The sequence below is a fragment of the Canis lupus genome, chromosome 4, assembly GCF_048164855.1.
Source record: "Canis lupus baileyi chromosome 4, mCanLup2.hap1, whole genome shotgun sequence".
NCBI lineage: Eukaryota > Metazoa > Chordata > Mammalia > Carnivora > Canidae > Canis > Canis lupus.
In genome coordinates, this window is record NC_132841.1 from 10,115,725 (window position 1) to 10,128,837 (window position 13,113).

The 13,113-nt window shown below is 48.4% G+C and overlaps 1 protein-coding gene across 3 annotated transcripts in view; it reads right to left on the reverse strand.

Moving 5' to 3' along the window:
• The window catches only part of GALNT2 (polypeptide N-acetylgalactosaminyltransferase 2), a 189,184-nt gene that overhangs the window by 103,277 nt on the left and 72,794 nt on the right, over window positions 1-13,113 (reverse strand). Inside the window, exon 1 of one of the 3 annotated variants that reach the window (XM_072823115.1) lies at window positions 1,410-1,428. The exons of the other annotated variants lie outside the window; for them this stretch is intronic. The gene's annotated coding sequence lies outside the window, so the exon portion shown is untranslated. Of the gene's footprint in view, window positions 1-1,409; window positions 1,429-13,113 lie in introns of those variants that run through there. 3 annotated transcript variants of the gene reach the window in all.

Below are 13,113 nucleotides of genomic sequence, written 5' to 3' on the forward strand. Positions count from 1 at the left end.
AATTAAATGAGTTAACATGCATCATGATAATGATGCCAGCAGGTTCTGACACACAGTAGGTTCCCCAAAAAAGTGAGCCTTTGTCCCACACAATAGTCTTCTAAGTTATGAGGCACTCTATCTTATAGCAGAGAAAACTAAGCACAAAAAATCACCTGGGTTACCCAAGACCTCATAGTTACTGACAACCAGTCATGAGCCTTCTTTCTGCTGCAGACAGAGTCTATGGGACTCAGAAATGGACACCAAGGTGAGTCAACTCCACAGAATTTGTTTCAAGTGGTGCTTGTATCTCTCCTCTAGTACATACTAGGTCTGAGAAGTTTACACTCTTTTGACACAGTGGTTTTTTTTTTTTTAATGCTGCATTCCAAAGAGCCTGTTTGCCTGCTAATTTACTCTCTGTAAGCCAAAGATTCATGTGCCCATTGGCTTTAAAACAAGAAAGAACTAGATGCAAATCCAGGTTCTAGAACCTTTTTTTTTTTTTTTTTAAGATTTTATTTGAGAGAGAGAACATGCGTGAGAGTGCACACGCAGGGGGAGTGGCAGCAGAGGGAACAGGGAGAAGCAGGCTCCCCGCTGAACAGGGAGACCGATGCGGGGCTTCACCCCAGGACCCCAGGATCATGACCTGAGCCGAAGCAGATGTTTAACCAATGGAGCCAGCCAGGCATCCCTAGAACTTTATAAATTATCCATCTCTCTAAGTCTTGGTGGCATCATCCAGAATGCTAGCCTCCAAGAGTATTTGAGCAAGTGTACCCGAACATAGCAGACAGAGAAGCTGTGATACAGCTCAGATACCGAAGCTTCGCCCAACACCTCGAGGACATGGTGGACCAGATGTAACACGTGCCAGAAGAAACACACTACAAAGTTGACTCGCCCATGTGCTCGTGAAAAATGGCAAAGTTCATCTGAGTCAAATCAAGCAGGACATGCAAACTCACTTGCATTCCTGTGTACACAAGCTTGGACAGCAGTACAAGAACCCCGAGGTTTACCAGCAAAACCAATGAACTGGCAGTGCCGGAAATTTTTACCTTTTTAAGGAATTTTGCTGGTGGGTCTTACCAAAGGTTTATACCCCATCTTCCAAAAGCTTAAAACGAAAGACTTAAAGAGCAACACGGAGGGGATGGGACACAGAGACTGGGGAAATGGGGAAGCAAAATACTGTGGTCAACTTGAATGTTAACTCTGAGCTTCCCAGGCACAGGAGTATAGGGAGTAAGAGGAACGAGAGCTAGGCTGCAACGAGCTTCGGCCACGAGCCCGAGGACACGTATGCAAGTAACCTCCCAAAGGCAAAGCGTACGTGATGGAGTCCGTCTCCATTCAGCCCAGATCCGACGGCTACGCTTCAACGCACTGCATTTTCAGTCCCCAAGAGAAGTCATAATTACCTTAGGAGAGACTGAATTTCTGGTGCAAAATCCTAAATTTGTCACGAAAGTCACGGACTGCAGAAACGTAAGGTGGCGGACTCAAGTCGGCCACGTTTCTTGGCTCCTCCTCCCGCCCCTCGCGGCCGCCGGGCGTGGGCGTGGCCGGGCGTGGGCGTGGCCGGGCGTGGGCGTGGCCGGGCGTGGCCGTGGGACGGCTCAGCCAATGGGACGCCCGCCCCCGAGGCCGGGGGGTGGAGCTTGCACCTGCCGTGCAGGGGGCGTGTCCTCTCAGGCCCGCACAGGCCCGCACAGGCCCGCACAGGCCGCAAGGAAGCCGAGGTCCCTGGCACTTAACCTGGGCCTTCGGGCAAGGAGGCTCCCAGGCCGCGGCCGGCAGTCCTGGACCAGCCAGCCAACTGAGCTGTCACTTGACGGCAGGGACACACGCGAGCCCCGGACGGATCTGGAGAGACCTGCAGAGGCACTGTCCCACAGCGTCGTGGGGAGTCATCAATCATTCCCATTAGGGCCACTATGCTCAGGGGGACCTGCCAAAAAGCAACAGATAACAGACAAGGATGTGGACTGAAATAATACAGGAAATCCTCAACAACAGCTGACAGAAAACAGGAAGTGATTTTCCATGGCTGTTGCCCATAAAAACCACGGGAGCATGACATGGAAGGGCAGTCACAGGATGCTACATGGAGCAAAACCAAGTATCAGACACAGTCTGAGCCAACAGCCCCCAGTTTAAATATTATACACGCCCTTAAGTAAATATAAAAAGGGATCTGGGATAACCTGTGCATCAGCAGGGCTGAAAGAGTTTCTGAGCTTCTGAAGCCATCTGCCAGAGACGATTTATTCCTTTAACAAGTTTGAATGCTTACTATATGCCAGGTCCTCTGCCAGCTAGTAGAGCTGCAGAGATAACTGCTCAGTCAGGCCCTGTCTTCAAGAACACCACAAGGCATTCTTCCTGAGTACTAGGTGGACACCGTGATCTTGGGCACATCTACACCCTCCCTAAGGCTCAGCTCTTGTCTAAAGAATGGGAACAGCAGTTGATAGTCACCACACAGGATTTCTTGGTATAGTGCCGGACGCACACTGTATATTCAGCAACATTACTGTCATTAATACTGCCATCAGTACTATAATCCCGAAACTAACACAATATCCCTTTGCTATGATATGGAAGATGGGCTGCAGAAGTCATCAGTGGGAGGAAGGGAGGAGGGACTTTCACATGACAATGGTCACCCTGGAGAAAAGAGATGAAGGTCTGACCAATAAGCAGAGGCTTAGGACACTGGCCCAGAAGCCAGGGAAGAAGCCCCTAGTGCGTGGCTCCTGGAGACAGAACACACCACAAGGGCTGTGACTTCCACCTCCCCACCCACTCCTCCAAAACTCTCCGTAGTCATTCTGGCTCAAAAGGCAGAAATGGAAGGCGTGCTGGCCAACTCCTCCAGAGCTGGGAACAAACTGGCAAACATGGGTTGGCCAATGGCTTCAGAAAGCTGGCACTCCTCCAGGATTCTGGTTCCCTAGAGGCATAATGGTCTACCAGGTCCACCAGGTCCACCAAATCCCTGGTGAAAAAGGGATGAAGGGACAAGGAGGCGCAGTATGGCCAGAGCCAGCCTGCCTGCAGGTGGTAGGAAGACTCTGCATTTCCATCCTGGAGCTGACCGATATTCACCTGGCCTTGCTGCACATGAGCCATCCAATTCAGTCTTCACTCTGTTCAGTGGTACAGCCCACCTGTCAGAACCAAGATGGACCAGGGTGATTCCCTATGGACTCGGTGTGTGGTCTTCAGGCTGGCCATGGCAGTGTGGAGCCCTAGGGCCAAGGGCAGAGCAAAGTGACCATCTCTTTCCCATTGAAGAAAGTATGGTCCATGCGGTCTCAAACTAAACTACAGTTTTTAAATATTTTCTTCACACCTGGCCGAAATGCAATTAGGTGAACTTCTCTTGCTGATCCCCTAGTCTCACAATGAGTATCTTCTTTCTGGAGATCCTCCTAATAAACTCAAGGGAGTGCTCAGCATTTTGAGAGAAATGGATGGAACGGCTTGGTGTCGTGCAAATAGAAGTCATGTGCATCAGATATCTTTGTGGAGGCAGGAGCAACCAGTAAGAGAAGAGAAGACAGTTCCCTGCGTAAATAAAATATCACATTGATAGCAGCCAAAACTGCAGGGTGATTGGTGCTCTTCCTGGGCTGGGTAAGCTCGCATGTTTACAGACTATGGGTGAAAGAGCATGCTTCTGATAAAGCTCTATTTCAACCCCAGCTTCTGTATCATCAAAAAGCAGTGTCAGTGCCCTGGGCAGACACACTGGGTCGGTCCCTTCACCACTTCAGGCATGTGATGCAAGAAGAAACACACTGCTGCCCAGGTGCTGGACATTCAAGTAGCAGGGGATGGGAGCCGTGCGGAAACACTGCCTCTGAGCCTGGTTCTTTTTGTGGCTGCTTGTTCACAGCTCTGCATAGAAACAAAGCCATCAGACAGCATTCATCCAACCAACTTAGGGGCCAATGGTACAAAAATCTTTATCTGTGCTAGGATGGCAAAACACAAGAGCTCCAGAGGGAGAGTCAACTTGACTTGATTTACCTGGAGGGAGAGATGGTAGGAACCCTTCCAGTAGGCCAGACCAGCTGTCTCATGAGGTGGTTTAAGCTCTACTCACTTGCTGGCCACTTCTGCTCTCATGGGAAGAGGGGGATATTCTGGCTAAAAATATCCTGCAGACTACCACTGGTCCCATATGCAAAGTCTGGCGGTGTCACAGGAGGTCTTAGCTTTCTCCTCTATTGGGCATTTTTCCAAAACAAAAGTTGTTGACTTCATACCTTAGTATTCCCATCTCTAGAACATGCAGCATATGTTAGTGATGGCCTCAAGCCCCTCTCTACAACCCCTCGACAGATCCACTGTGTGCAGGCTTTACCCACATGCTGGAGAAATGCACTGGTCCCTGGCTGCTCCCTTATCTGTCCCTTGCATGACACAAAATGCCACCATCACTCTGCCTCCTACTGCCTGGGTAGTCCTGAGGGTGGCTCACCATCTTCTATCCCCTCAGGTACAAACACTTTCAATCCCCCTGTAGCCAGGCTCCACCTTACCCACCCAGGCTTATTTCTTACTGATCCTGCCAACGGCCCAATTCCAGGCCTGTTCCAGCAGGCTCTTTACAATGACATGATGGTTCTAAGTTCCCTGACTTGGCTCATGATTTGTTTTAAATTAAGATACAATTTACATACAGTGAAATTCACTCTAGTGTTCAGCTCTGTGAGTTTGGACAATTGCACATTCATGAACCACCACTACACGCAAGATATACAGCAATTTTGTCACCTCAAAAATTCCCCTGCATACCTTAACTCAGCCCCTGGCATCCCCTGATCGGCCTTCTCTCTCTGTAGTTTTGCCTTTCTGGAACATGTAAATAAATCATACAGTAAGTGACCTTCTGTTTTGCTTATTTCATTCATGTTGTGCATGGAGATCGTCCATGTGTATGTTTATCAGTACTTGCTTCCTTTCTGCCACGGGGTGGTATCCCACCGCGTACCACCTCGCTCTTTCTTATGGGTGTACCACAGCTTGTTCACCCATTCTCCAGCTGAGGGGCAGTTAAGTGGTTTCCAGTTTGGGGTAAATATGAATTAAGTTATCAAAAATACTGTGAGCACAAAATTTTCATTTCCCTTGGAGAAATACCTAAGTGGGACTGCTGGGTGGCATGGGAGCATGTGTTGAACTTTATAAGAAACTGCCAACAATAGTCACACCATTTTGCTTTCCCACAAACAACATGGGAATTCCAGTTGCTCTATATCTCTGCCAGTGCTTGGTATTATCATTTTGGTTTTTTTATTAAGTCATTCTACACAGATGTATGGTGACACGATATAGCTTTCTTATTTGCTATAATTATACTTCCTACCTGCCAGGCACCATGTTTAGTGGCTCATATACATCTCGATTCATACTTATTCCAACTCTACACACTAAGTTCCTATATTTTCTCTGCTTTTAAATGCAGAAATTGAAGGGCACCTGGGTGGCTCAGTCAGTTAATCCTCTGCCTTCAGTTCAGGTCATGATCTCAGGGTCCTGGGATCTAGTCCCATGTCGGGCTCCCTGCTCAGTGGGGAGCCCGTCCCCTTTCCTTCTGTGCTAATAAATAAAATCTTTTAAAAATGCAGAAATTGAGGTGGCACTTGATCCAGGGTCATATGACTACAAAGTTCATGGCCTTAAATAAGACTTCACCTAGGATGACCTTATTTATACCTTCCTGAATTCTCTCCTTGCTTTTGGGTTCTGGCTCAAATTTCACTTCCTGCGTGATAGTTTCTCCAAATCATAATGTAACACAGCCCAGCCTGACCTTGCGTGTGTCCTATTGTACTTGATCAATTCCCTAATTATTTATCTTCAATTAGAAAACCAAAGTATTCTTCAAATACCTCATGTTTCTTGCTTCCCAAACAGGATGTTCAGCCTCTCGAGACCAGAGCACCTGTCTTCCCAGCACTACTTTTCACCTTCTACATTTCAGGCACTGATTGAAATGAATCAGAACTTGTAGAAAGTGTTTGGAAATTGAGGAGGGAGGTGTGCTTGCATGTCATGGCCTCAGAGTTCCGTAGTGCTTTACATAGCCACAACCTGCAGGTGGTATCTGCCCTACCAGGGGGACCAGGAAGTTAAGTTACAGAAAATAAGATAGGTTATGAGTCAAGGTAAAGTACTTTCCTCCCCTACCCAACAAAAATTACCATAAACGGATCCATGACAAATGATAATAAAATATCTAGTGTCTGGAAAATAGGGTGAAAGTTGTTGGTGACATCATGAAGGATCAGTTTTAGGAAACAAACATTGAAGGCAAAAGAAACACAAAATGGAGCCTCTTGAGTTAATTAACCAATTAACATTCTACCAGGGACAAGGAAACTTCTTAGGATGACAATGCAAAGTAGTGCTGAAGCCAGAATAGATGCTAAAATAACACAGCAGGCCTCAGCCACGTCACCAGAAGCTGCCGGAAAGCAGCCACACCTGGAGGCCAACCAGCACACCCACCAGCTCCTCCCGTGCTCAACCCCATCATGTTGCTTTGCCCACAGGATTCAGGAGCCAGGTCCTTGCTGTAAGTCCACATCTCTGTACTCTGCTCCCTCTCCTCCCCCACTCCAGCCCCAGTCTCATGACATCAGCACCCAAAGGCGAGGCCTACATGCTGTCTGGTCAGCATTTCACATCCAGGACCCACATCCTAGAGAGTGAAAGCCTTTGCCTCTATTTCTATCCGTCACCCAGAGAAAGCTCCCAGTTACCTTCCCTCACCCCAGCCTGTGTCCTGGAGTCCTACCACGGTGTCATTCACATGGCTCTGGCCATCCGCAGAGCCAGGGACCCCAAGTCCGTGGCATGGATTCCATGGTGTCTCCTGACCTGATGCAGTGCTTCCCTCTTTCTCCATGTGTGAGCCATTAGGGAATCTGCCCTTCACAGCAACACTTTATCCTCTGCTCAGGCCCTAGAGCAAGCCGTGTTTCACTTCCTAGAACCCTCAGGGCACTCTCCTGACCTGGCCCCTTAGCTAACCTGTCTTGGTCAGCACTTTGTCCTCTAGTCACACTAGGCGATTCTTGACCTTCTGTGACTTCCCCGTTCTGTGTTCTTCACACTTGGGAATCCAGTTTGGCTTTATAATCACTCTTTCTCTTGGAAATGGCCTTCAGGTTATAAAAGCTGCAGACCCCAAAGCCTGACCCTGCCTGTGGAGCCATGCTGGGAGAGTCCTGCCCCGTTGCTACCAGCCCAGGGGACGAGACCCCATTTGGCCATACACCCTACACTCGCACCCCTATCATAACACTTGTGGTGGGATGAACTTACTGACCTATCCCTGAACATTTCTGATCTGTTTTTGAAGGTCCTGGAATAAGATAAAATTTCTTTTTCTTCTTAAGATTTATTTGAGAGAGAATGCTCATAAGCTGGGGGCGGGGCGGGGGGCAGCAGAGAGAAACAGACTCCCCGCTGACCATGAAGCCCAAAGTGGGGCTTGATTCTACAACTTGGAGATCATGACCTGAGCGGAACACAGGCACTTCACTGACTGAGCCACCTAGGTGCCCCTAAAATTTCTTTTTCCTAAACATCTGAATTAATGGCCGTTTCTAAAAAATCTCCTGGTTGAATTGTACGCCAATCACCGGTTCAGGGACAGCCAAGCCAAAGTATGGGCTGGGAGTGAGAGGTGAGCTGTGATGGGGAAGGCAGAGAGGCGCCACTCTCCCACAGTTCAGAGGCAGCAGGCCCAACTGCAGAGATCAGACCAAGATTCTAGACAGAGAGCCTGATGCAACAGGAGAGACTGACAGAGCCAGAGCTCAGCATGCACAGCTTCGAGAATCCTTGGGTGGAAATCAGAGGGCACTCGCTCACCCAGATGCAGGGGAAAGTGATGCTCTTCGACAGGAAGGAACCCACAAATTTGGGAAACTGCTTAGAGGCCAGCCACAGGCTCCAAACCTAAACCCAAATACTTAAAAGTAAAACTGAGTGGAGAGCCAGCCCTACTTGGGAGGCCCTGATGTCTAGAAAACAAAGCCCCAAACCTAGATCCCAACCAGCAAGTCTCTGAGTCCAAATGTTCCCATCTGACAAGGATACCATCCTTGCTGGAATAGGGCTCATCTTAATAACCTTATTTTAATTTGATTACCTCTGTAGAGAACTTGCTTCAAGATAAGGTCACATTCTCAGGGACAGGGGGTTAAGATTCACCATATCTTTTTTGAGGGGATGCCTGTAAGATGACCTCTCCCCCAGGGCAGCCCCAGTGGCTTAGTGGTTTAATGCCGCCTTCAGCCCAGGGTGTGATCCTGGAGACCCGGGATCAAGTCCCACATCAGGCTCTGGGCATACAGCCCGCTTCTCCCTCTGCCTGTCTCTCTCTCTCTCTCTCTCTCTCTCTGTCTCTAATAAATAAATAAAAAATCTTAAAAAAAAAAAAAAGATGACCTCTCCCCCAGAGATTTCACAGCGGGGGCAGAGGATACAAATAGAAGGGCCCAGACACCTCTTGTGGCTCAGCTGCGGGTTTTCCCACTGACCTGAGGCTATTTGTTTTCATCCCATCTGACTCAAGACTATTTCTTAAAAAGGCAGAAAGCATCGGCTCTGTGCCACGGGGGAAAGCTGGCACAGAGGTCAGTGAGCTGAGAGGCCTGTGGTCCCCCCCTCTATGCAGAGTTCATCTCCTATGGAGAAGAACTCACCCACCGCATGACCAAGGGAACCACATCTTGATTCCAGGCACAGGCAGCTTGATTTCTAAAGGACTGAACAGTGCAATATTTAAAACGTACAAAATATACATTCCCATTGCACAATGGGGATAAGTTCTTGGCGTAACAGCTCAACAGACACTCTGATTATGCAAGTGCTTTTCAAAAAGCATAGAGCCTCCAAGAAGCTAATCTGACAGAGACTTATTATGCTCTCCAAATAATGGGTGAAAAGAGAAACCATTTCTGAGTCTTTAGAAGATAGACACCCAGGCAGACAGACCCACACAATAAATCTGCACAGTTGGTAAGAGGCCTGGACACCAGTAGTTTTTATGAACATATCGATTCCACCGGACTCCAGTGAAGGAGAGAGCATGAATGTTCAGGGCCACCGGCAGGAGGGCCCCCCACCCCACACCCCGGGGCCCAGGGCCTCCTGCGGGCTGCTGGCGTGCCAGGCCGGCCAGGAGGGCCAGGGGAGCAAAACAATGGCAACAAATGGCTGTAATCCATCCCGCGGGGGTGGGGACCAGGGCCATGGCCAGACAGGCTCAGCTCACTGGGTCTGACAAAAGGAACTTTTCACCACTGAGACCTTTGGGTTGCAATTATGAAAAGGCAGCAGGGGTGGGGGGTCAGGAGGGCACTCTGGGGGACTGGTGATTGGTGAATTGAGAAGCCGTCCTCAGACAAGACTGGATGTTCCCTGAGAAGTATTTTTCGAAAGGACTGGGGAAATGAACACCAAGGCCACTGTAATGCTGGTTTCAACGTAGCAAGAATTATGGGGATGTTTTCTGTTTCCCAGAGACATGAAAATGTGCTTATCGTGATGTTAAACAAAAAAAAAAAAAAAAAAGAAAAGAAAAATCTTTAAAATGTTAAGAGATGGGTCCTCATAAATTGTTATTTAGGGTGTCTGTCAAATCTGACTACAGAAATGCTCTTTTTACTAAGAGAAACAGAACTGGTGATCAGTGGGTCTCTACTGTGTGTGTGTCCCAGGCATGGCACTGAGCCTGCCTGTCCTCGTTCTCTGTTTCCATCTTATCTCCTTTAGATGTACCTAGGGGGGCTGAATGCACTGGAGTCAGGTCACCAAGTATTAAAAGCTTTCCTCAAAGTGGTGGACAAGAAAATCTAAGTGCAGGGAGCTGGGAGGGACTGCCTGTCCCAAACCAGAGCCAGGCACGAGGCAGGAACACAGAGGACAGGGGACAGGTAACAGGGTGCAAAGGCGACCAAAGGTGGGCAGTGCAGTGTCTGAGTAGTGCACCTGGGAGCCAGGCAGCAGGCGCTGCAGGGAGATGTGGGGCATGGGCAGGTGGAAGGGGACCCTGCCCCATGAAGATGATTTATGAGGAGCCATCTGAGGAGTGGACCAAGGCCGCACATCACAATGATGCCCATCTTGTCACACTTACCCGAAACATGAATACGTGTTCTAAATGGGATTGGCTAGCTCCTCTCCTCTCCCTAGCCTCTCCTCTTACTCCTGTCCTGTCTATGCTCTGGCCCAGCAGCTTTCAAGTTTTTTTTTTGCCAAAACCCACAGAAAGAAATAAACTCAAGGTAGAGACCTAATATTACATAATTCATATTACACATATCTAATATATGATACATATATTATGTATTATATTAATTATATTAATATATTTATTAATTATAAATATAATACATACATTATATTAATATATGCACGTACACAGATGTATACACATCCACATACATGTAACAAGTTTCACTCAATACTACCTACGCTAGTAGATGTCACGTGCTCCAGTATCTTCTCTTCTATTTTTCTTTTAAAGATGGATGCCATCTTCCTAAAGGAGTTTCATGATCTGCTCTACAGGTTGTGACTTAAAATCTGAAAAACTTTGCCCTAGCCTTTGGAAGAGTCATGTTCCAGATTCCAACTGGGTGTTGGGTCCACTCACAGGCCACAAGTTCAAGCCTGAGTCAAGGAAGTAAAAGGGAATAGAGCCCGGACCCTCCGAGGGCCTTCTTTCCATTCACCTGCAGCTGAGGACACAGGTGGAGCCCAGCATCTGTGTTGTCCTTCCTCACACCCATGTGGCAGGAGCAGGGCCTAGGAGGGAAGGTACCTTGGGCGAAGGCAACTGTGAGTGGATCATAGGACTGGAAATCCTCCTCCCAGGGCCACACTGGGGAGGCCGGCTGCTCAGGGTCACTGCCTTATAAAGGAAACATGGGCCCTGCACTACCTCTTTAGCATCCTGTGCTCTGAGGTAGTTTTCATTTCTGGCTGGGCCATCACCAGGCTCCCGGAGGCATCTAGACGAAAAGCCCCACCTTTATCATCGCCCTTGCCTGGATCTACACATGCAGCACTGATTGTACCTGAATGGAAACAGGGCAGGAGATACATGCAGAAGGCTCTGCTGGAAATGCTCCTCCAGGCTCCTGCCTCCCAGAGCTTGCAGGGACGTGAGGGACAGGGTGGGACAGCGAGGCAGCAGTGACAATCAGGTGCTCTGGAATCACTATGATGACAAAGCTACAAAATCTGATCCAGAAGGCCACACAAAACCTGAACACATCTGCCCAACAGGAGGAATATTACGTTCCAGGAAGCAACTTGGGTCGCAGAGTAAACAGAAAAGAGCTGCATGACATCACATAAAAGCCCTGACACACCTGTATATTTCTGCTACATCCACCCTAGTCTGAAGAGTTGCACACAGCAGCCCTAAGTAGAGGTTCTGTGAGTTGCCTGGAGACCACAAGGACAGATTCCTCAGGGAAGGGAAAGGCTAAGACGTGTTCCTGTGTGTTCAGAAGACAGACAGCAGGCTTCTGTCCAGAAAACTCATCAGAGACGAGCAGCAGAGCCTGTACTTGGGAAGCTCACTCTCCAGCTTGTCTGGATGCCTCTTGCCATCTTGAAAGGCTGAGCAGAGGGCTGGGTGTTCCAGCATATCTTCCACGGGAAGGCCAAGCACTGCAGCAGCTCTACAGAGGTGCCCTGGGCAGAATTTTTGAATTCTGCTTTTTAAAGCAGAGCTTTAAGTTTCAAAAGAAGAAAGGAAGAAGGAAGAAGGAAGGAGAAGAAGAAGAAGGAGGAGGAGGAGGAGGGCTCTGAAACCGCTGTATAAGGGGGTAAGACATCTCTGTAAGAAAAGTTTTTTGCAACAGAAGAGATTAGACTTTCCTTTCAGAATAAAGTAAGACACACCCCCTCCCTGATTCCCAACTCAAACTCCAGCGGAGACCTTCACTTTTCCGGGGAGGCTGTTGACAAAAACAAAGCATAAGAAAAGAGGAAACGTGAAGTTGCTGTTTTAGTACATCTTCTGAAAGCAGGTTTCAGAAATAGGTTCAAAAGTTAAAAAAAAAAAAGAGAGAGAGAGAGAGAAAGGATTTTTGTTTGTTTTATCCAAACATAAGTTTTTGGGAGCAAATATGCCACCTTGGGAGATGTATGAAATATTGCCTTTTATTTCAAGCCTGTGAAGTCTCTTCTGGGTTTTCTATCTCAGGCTTCCTTTGGTGAAATAAAGAAGTGAGTCTTCTGTACCGAGAAACAAGCACACATAGGTGGGCAGCTGCCCAGGCACCAAATGAACTGATGACTCCCTGGCTCCGAAGCTCAGGAATGGAGAGCAAGCCGGCAGGTCCCTGGTTCACTGGCTCCCAAGCCCCTGCAGCCATCCCCATCCTGGGGGCTGTCACACTCCATTATGGCACAATCAGGTAAGACACGGGCAGGACGTGAAGCATTCGAGAGGATTAGATCAGAGTGGGAAGCCCGCAGAGCCTACACGTCAGCATGGACGGCTCTGATGGCTACCAGAGAAGCCCTGCCAGACTAATTCAACAATCTGCCCCATCTCCAGAGAGGAAATCCTAATGAGGCAGGAGAGCCTGTAAGGCAGTTTTGTGGGTGTTCCGTCCAGCCACACTATTCTGAAAGTGAAGAGCATTTGGCTGCAATTTCCTGCTCTGGACATAGAATTATGCAATACCTGTCTGTTTATATTTACATGGCCAACATATAAAACAACAAAACCAAAACAAAGCCCTTCGCCCACCTCGTTAAGCCAGCCGAGGCGGCACATGCATATGCACACACACACCAATCAAGTGGTATTTTCAATCCTCTAAATGCAAGGATCCTCAAACTTCTGTTGTACTCCAATGCTTGGAGGGGGCCCTATGTGCCCCTGCCATGACACTGGGCCACCCCAGTATCACTACAAAGGAGAGGGGATGTGTTCAGCTGAGAAACGTCCCTCCGCACAACACCAGACCCAAGAGTTGCCATAATCCTAGAGCGCCCAAACCAGCAGAGCTGCACATGCTCTGGGCCCCAGAAGCCTGCAATCAGGCTGCACTCATGGCTACCACTGCTAAA